Below are 7,820 nucleotides of genomic sequence, written 5' to 3'. Positions count from 1 at the left end.
ATCGAAATCGAACTGAGGACGCACGAAACGAGATTGCCCACGATATAATCATTAATGCTTTATGTTTACCGATAGATGATCTCAGTTATCAAATGATGGTTGAATATGTCGATCGATTGGTTGATTTACTGACTGCCTGATTGATTGACTTATTGGTCGATGGATGAATCGATAGATCGACTGACTGTCTGGATGGCGATTCCTGCGTTTCACCAAGATTCATGGGGTGCGTCTTCGGTTAATAAATTTTAAAATTTTATACAGGTGATTTCTTATGAGGACTGGACAGGAGCAGTAGCTGTCTCACTCAGAGTAGACACTCGAAACTCACTGTTAGAGAAGAAATGAAAAAAAAAAAACTCACAGGACGGTTACGACTGTGTAACGCGAGGTGCAGCGATAGGTGTTTAGGCGTTTAGTTTTGGGGATATTTTTCTGGCGCACTGGTGTAGTTAGTGGTCAAGGGATGCCCCCCTGCACGGGCAAGTGGCCGTTCCAGGCAGAGCCACCCGTAGGCTTATACGACCCAGGCTGACCGGTTACGCCGACGGCGACGAGAAAGCCAAGGACGGGCGCCTAACAGCTATCGCTGTAAAACTGGTTGAAAGGACGGCGAGAGAAACAGTCGCCATTATTTAGGGGTCGGGATTAATTTCGGCTATCTAGGCTTCTTTATCTTGCCTTGTCACCGAAACGCACACGGGCTGTTTTCATATTTCGCCTCCCCCGAAATTCGGCCGCTGATTCCTTTGCTCGACCTCCTGTCCAGCTTCCGAAGGCCGTGGCCACTGAGCCCCCGCGGGGAATCGCTTGCTCATATTTCACCTTCTTTTCCTTGAGCCAGTCGGCGACAGTAGTTCTATCGCCAGTCCTAGCAGCGTCAGCAGCGGCCGCTTCAGGCTGCGCTTGGCCAGTGGTGTCGTTAGCCGCTGTCATCCTGAGCGTTCACCTGGCGAAAATTAGGCCAGCATGAGGAGAAGAGGACAAGGAAACAACGCTTGTAAGGACACATTGACAGAGCGAAGGGTTCTAAGTGGCTATTTCCTCGTCTAAGGTAAGACAGTTGCTCACAATGATAATAACGCATTGTTCAGCATGAGGAGAAGAGGACAAGGAAACAACGCTTGTAAGGACACATTGACAGAGCGAAGGGTTTCAAGTGGCTATTTCCTCGTCTAAGGTAAGACAGTTGCTCACAATGATAATAACGCATTGTTGAGTCACGTGACCCTGTTGTGCTTTAGGTTGGACGTACTCTCGAAGGAAGAGGAGGTTGGGTCACACCATCTCGTCACCAAAGGTGGCCAACACTGTAGGCGTTTTTATAAACATAGGCAAAAAGAGAATCAATAAAAACTCATCGCCCTTTCGCTTTATTGAACACGAAAAAAAAAGGAATTTTATGTGATTACTCGCGCACGCCCAGGTTAATAGCACCATATGCAGAGTTGCAGCAAATAGGAGGTCGAAATTACCCGGTGCTCTCCACTACGGCGTCCCTGATAGCCTGAGTCGCTTCAATTGGGACAATAAACTCCTTCGTTCGCCATCATAAAAGACTAAGAGATTTCGTCTCACACAGCATCGGCGAGAAATTGCGCTTGGAAACGAGATGGTGTACTTCAGTCGCGGGGCGTGCGGGGAACGAGTTGTCAAGGTTTGCAGAAGATTTGTCCAGTGCGTTGCCTTCCTCTCATCCGCTAGTTTTCGCCCTACTAGCTCCACGATGACTATCACATCGACTCGCCTACTTATTCCCTCGTCTTCATGTCAGACATTTGTTCCATTCTTCTCGTTTTTAACCTGATTATTATTCAGCGGAGTTCTTCAGTTCTTCTTTTTAACACCAAAGCGTAAACGCTGCCTTGTGGCGGGAACAGAGCAGCACGAGACAAAGAAGAAACAGGCGGGACACGACGATGTCCCGCCTGTGCCTTCTTTGTCTCGTGCTTCGCTGTTCCTGCCACAAGATCATGCACCAACCAGCCCAATTTTTAACCTCTATAAACGCTGCCGTTTTGCACAAAACCCGGCGGCGGCATCGTCGTCGGCATTGGGAGTGAAAAATGCCCGGTGAAACTACCTAAGTCGGCCATCTAGGTCATGTGACTTTGTGGCGTCATCACAATCTGCCCACCTGATTGTGGGAAATTGGATCACACTGTCAGGTGGCAGTTAAGTTAATGATTGGTCGTTCGGGAAGAGCAACCCGGGTCGCACAATCCCCACCAGTGGCAGCATCTTCCATCGCAGGTCAATGTCTTGTCGCTCAACTGCTGCACCATTGCGCCAGGAGTGGTATGAGGACTCCCAGGAATCTCCGAATATTTAGAGAATGGCCAATTTCGCATATAGAGGCATTAGCCCATTAACGCTATCGCGTCATACCGTTAAGGGGCAGCTTTAGCGTCCCATCAATTTTGGTTTCTCTTATAAGCATCATGCAAACCATGGGACCTGAGCAGTCTTCACTATAGCTGTACGCCCTCTTTATACAGCAGGAAAACAGTGTTTTCATTAATGAATTTTTTTTCTGCTGATCTGGTTCACTTCCATTATACTCATCTTGCTACGGCTACGCTGATTGTAGCATTACTTTATTCTAATTTTCTCTTAGCTGAAATTTTTCGATGCGCAAGCAGTGCTACTCTCACCTTGCGGAAAGCCGGTCTTGATGGCCAAAGCCTCCGCTGGAGCATCACCACCAACCAGCCACATCCTCACGGTATCCCTTCTAGCTAAGAAGCTTCCACCCACATACCTACCGTTACTCTCGATCTCCCCATCTTTGACCCTCCAGAGGCGCCATTCAACAACGAATCACACAACTCTACCTTCCATAAGCTGAGCTACACCTATTATCAACCCGCCTAGCTACCGCCACCCTCAAAAACAAACGAAAAAGCGACTATGATATCGAATTCACAGACGAGCATGGGAAAGGAAACTACCTTCAAGAGGCACCACCTACCAGGTACCTATCCTTCGTAGTCCTAAGTTAGAGGACTGCTTATCCACCCACCGCCGCTTTCGAACCCGTCTCCCCACCACAACACCCTACAGAAGCGGCATCTATCACCTACCCACCCAGCTCCGCCCATCTACATTCTCCAGAAAAAATCCTGTGGCGTGTGTAGCCACCGCTTAGAGTAATAGCATCAAAGTAAAAATGCACGCACAGTAAAAGTGTCTGAAGGTTATAATATGTATCGATGGTAAATCCAACTGCTTTAGCAAAATTGCCGCATCAGATGCGCCATCGTCCCTTAATTTTTTTTAGCAATCCCATTTCTTGTTTTTTTAATTATCTTGAGCCCGGTACACCTAAGTGGCGCGGGCCGGGACGATTTAAAAAAAATATGGTAGTGTTTCTAACAAAGTTAAACTAAGTAGGACGAGCGAAAGCACTTGGGGCAAAACCTCCTCAAAGGCAACCGCATGAAAAGACACGGCACAATCAGCAATCGTCCATCACCGCCGCGTAGTTGCTCGCGTGATTCCGGTGCCGATGACTCTCGCGCGTCGGGCGCGGGTAGGGCCTCGATGCAGGGTACACTTGTGAGCGGAGACGGCGGAGCGCGCCGGCGACGCAAGGCGAAGAGCATAGAGGCGCTTTTTTCCCTCCATGACGAATACTCCGTTTCCTAGAGGAATAAGCGGCGGGCAGACCGAGGGAGAGAATATGTTGGAAGAAGCAGATTCGCGGCCGGTCTGCGAGCCTCCCCTGCACTTCCCACACCTCTTGCTACGGCGTTGCGTGAGCCACGGCGGATGTAGTGATGGCTGCTGCCGCAGTCGCGCTATCAGCGCACAGGGAGAGGGGGGTCGGCAGACGAGCGCGGAGAGATTGGAGGGTGTAGGGGGTGCATGTTAGGCCTGTTGTCGGAGCAGCTGCGCAAGTCCTTCGCCGCGTGCTCATCAAAGGTCAAAGGTTGAGGCGTTCTAATACCATGGGTTTTTCAGCTTTGATAGTGAAAGCGCTTTGGCGCTAAAATAATTTTTATTAAAGTCCCACTACAGTAAAACTAAACCTCTCCCGCTTCTTTTTTAAAATCAACGGGCCGTAACAGAGGCGCCTGTAGTTTCTTGACGAAGGTTTTGCGCAGTTAACCAGGTGAAGCTAACCGTCACGAAGGCAGCTTCTGAGTCTGGCGAGAAAAAACAGACGTGCTTCAAGTTAAGAAATTGCTGCCTCAATTATTTAGAAATATTCCTGCCTTTTTATATGTGTTGAATTCCAGGATTACCAGGTACGCTGTTTCCGTTTTATCGAGCCAATCGCAAAATAAAAAGAACAGGCCTGCCACGCAGTTGTCATTCACGTGAACGTATCGGCACTCATCCTGTCAATATCATTTGCTGCTATCCTTAAAAAAAAGACAAACGATCTAGCATGGTTAGGCCTAATGCGACGCAGGTACGCTAGCACTAGTAGTTGTGCTTAGTTTAACTTGATTGTTAAGAGTCCCGCACAAGCCACCGAGGGGTTGCTCTTCCCGAGCAACATCTCGCGACCAATCAGAAATTGAATTGCCACCTGCCACGGTGGCCAGTTTGCTCACAATTACTTGGGGAGGTTGTAATGCTGCAACAAGGTCGTATGGCGTAATTGTTCCACCTCCCGCCTATGCGGGCCACCTCAGCTGCCGAGTAAAAGCTCTAGGGCTAACGCACCAAAAGAAACTAATGCAACACATCAACAGGAAATTATTTGCTGGAAACAAATTTATCCAACGACAGTTCTGCTTCGTAGGCAAAGCCAAATGATTTACGTTTGATCCATACTAAAGGGTATGTAGTCACCGAGAAACCAAAGTACGAAATCACTCGGGTGCAGTTCCCCGAGTTAACAGGGCAGCCAAACATACTAACGATATTTAAGGAATGAAGACATACAAGGGGACACTGAACCTGATACATGAACACACAACATATAAACGGAGTAAAAAAATCGACAGCAGTGACAAATTAAATCCCCGTAATTTCAGATGCGGCGGTTGATGGGCATAGCAAACGTACCCGTATTGCCATGTATGAAAACACTGGACCCGTGTGATAAAAGCAACCTAGCAAACCTGTAGTGCTTTAAGATATTGTTTACACTGCCCTTGCTGACTGTGAAAAAGGCAGACGCACTGGGAATCAAATTAAATGTACATTCAGTTACTAATGCATAAGCACAATCACGAACTCTCATCTTTCCGACCTTACTTTGTTTGTTGGCTGCTCAGGCTCCGAATAAATAAATACTTGCAAATACCGAATCAGGTTATGTAGAACGAATTGTCTTGCTGAAATGCACATTGCACTTTGAAACATTGCGGCAGTACGAACTAACCTATAGAGACAATGCCACAAGACTATACACAAGGTGACGAAGAGGCGTGCGAATCACTTATTTCTTTTGTCACTATTAATTTATCTTTTCGTCAGCGGATTTCATCTATCATAAATCGTCAGTAATACATTACCTGGTTGTGCACGTTCCTTGCAACTAGAGAACACCGAGAGTGGGGCTGGACACGACGGTTCAGATGGTGACAGACAGCACGGTACAAGCTCACTGAAATTGAGGACCTCAACTTTAGGCACCGCCAGCAGAAATGAGGGTAGCCGCGTCACGCAAGAGCGACAGAAGCCGCCCGTCGTACGTACAATGTCAACTGTTGTGAGATGAGATAAGGCTCTCTGATATCAACGCAGCCTGCAGCGAGCACAGCGCCACTTATCGCTCGACTTTAGGTTACTATCGCTTATTGTTTTCGTGTAACACCTGAAAATTCTTCTGCCGTGAGCCACAGTGCAAAGATATGCCATTTGAGTGGGGCCGCCACCGCGTGGCCAAAAAAAAAACAAAAAAAAAAAACAGTGGGGGGGGGGGGGGGCACACTGCTCTACTTTTCGAAGTGAATTCTATAATGTGTGACAGTGCCTGACTCACCTTTACGTGGTCATTATAAGTGTGAAACCATTAATAATGAATTATAGTGTTGCCACCTATCTCGCTTAAATGTGTAGTTTCTTCGCTCGGCATTTTGAGCCCATTTTTCAGAAGAGCGCATGTAAAAGCAGCAAATCGCAGATGCGGCGCAGTTTCAGCTGTTTTTCAGAATACTGTCTGAGCAATAAAATTACCTAGGCTTTTGGTGAACTACCGCCCTCGTATAGGTATGGCTAACGACTGTATGTAAGGAAACTTAATAAAGCAAAGATTATTCAATGAGTATTAATGACAAACGCACGTAAAGTTTTTGTTTTGTAAATTGCGTTTCCCTGAACTGAACATGGCAGAAGGACGTTTTGGTCTTAAGTGGGAAAAATCGAACAAAATTTGTTCTTGCGTGAAAACCGACTTATCTCTGCGCGTCGCACTATCCCTGTGTTCTGCAGGCAAAAATAACCAGCTACAAATGCGGAGGGCCTAGCTGCTTAAGAAGAAATTATCTAATTGGAAAGTTTCGAGCGAACTGTAACTTTTCTCAGCATTAACCTAAAAATGGGAAAGCAGCAGACGAAATTGATCTCTACTGTCAATGAGGATTTGGGTGGAAATTACTAGGAAAAGTACTCCTTTATGTTTTATAGATGCTTCACAAAGCACGGTGTAAATACTGCTAGTTCTGAAATTGTGACTGTTTCCCGAAAGGCCACACTTCTTCCTTGGATGCTGCGACGTGCGCGTTTCCATGATCAACTAGGCCTCTTTCCCACAGACGCTTTGCATTCACTTAATTTCCGCGCGCTTTCCGTAGCCCGAAAAACATCAGCTTGCTAGACTGCTGAATGCTGGACAGCTGAGCCTTATATCTGCTCTCCTCTTCAAGAAACAGCCGTATTATTTTTGTCTGAGGTTATAGAAGCCTAACACAAATACTCAGCAATTTAGATATCCAAGTAATCCACCACATCCGCAACTGCAACTCTTGGTGGAGTTCATTGTACTAATTTACGGGCTGCGCAAATCCACTAATCACAAAAGTGACTTGAACAACCCGATCTTCACGTGCCTCCCCCCCCCCCCCCCCCCCCCAACTAGTCGGTGGTGGTAAAGGGACAGACCAGTGATTTTTAAGGATGCATTTTTTTTGGCCCAACAGAAAGCTTGATGTCTAATGTGCTCGATTCGGCAATGGTTTTATTAAAAGCACTGTAGAAAATTTCAGGAAAGAATTTTTAAATCAGTTCATGCGGCCATTTTTATGTATCGCGATGTCTCAATGCTGGAAACCGTGATCAGCAAGCGTGATGGCGATCGCACTTTGGCAGAAGTGCTTTACCAAAAACTAATATCAATCTCACCCACCAGACGGTATGGAGTACCATCCTTTTTAGCTTCCACGCCCAAAGCTGTTCCGGCAAAGTAATGTGCGCCTCGTCGAAGAAAGCTTTAAGTAGCCCGTCGTTGCCGCTCCATCCAAGAAATTCAAACCACTCTGGCGCCATCTAGTAACAAAATCTAAACGCACACCGTCGACGATGCGAAGGAAACGTTGTTTTTCATCGAAGGGTGCGCTGGAGTGAGTGTAAACTATAATAAATCATGACGAACACTTCTGCAGCAAAAACAAAGAACACTGTGCACTTGAACCGAATAAGCGATATTTTACCGAGGTGCGGTCATGGGGTGGTCTAAACTGATCATGGCAGGTTTCACTGCAGGATGGTTTTTTAAGTGATTTTCATTGCCAAGTTAAATTTATAAATCCTCTTTTCATTGATACTGCAGTTCTCAATTATCACAACGTGAGGAACGATCTTTTAATTTGTGCCATAATCTCATGACAAATTTTGGAAACTGGTCGGTCCTTTTAAGTGTCCAT

The 7,820-nt window shown here is 46.6% G+C and overlaps 1 protein-coding gene across 2 annotated transcripts in view; it reads right to left on the bottom strand.

Moving 5' to 3' along the window:
* Positions 1–822: 822 nt before the first annotated feature.
* The window catches only part of LOC144107175 (uncharacterized), a 53,614-nt gene continuing 46,616 nt past the window's right edge, over positions 823–7,820 (bottom strand). The window contains exons 2-3 of one of the 2 annotated variants that reach the window (XR_013309244.1): positions 5,472–5,563; positions 823–949 (exon numbers count right to left, since the gene is read on the bottom strand). The gene's annotated coding sequence lies outside the window, so the exon portion shown is untranslated. The remainder of the gene's footprint in view (positions 950–5,471; positions 5,564–7,820) is intronic. The other variant, XR_013309243.1, reaches the window with a different exon arrangement.

Source organism: Amblyomma americanum, chromosome 10, assembly GCF_052857255.1.
Source record: "Amblyomma americanum isolate KBUSLIRL-KWMA chromosome 10, ASM5285725v1, whole genome shotgun sequence".
Taxonomy (NCBI): Eukaryota; Metazoa; Arthropoda; class Arachnida; order Ixodida; family Ixodidae; genus Amblyomma; species Amblyomma americanum.
Note: the sequence above shows the minus strand (reverse complement) of the source record. Positions and strands in the feature narration are given on the sequence as shown.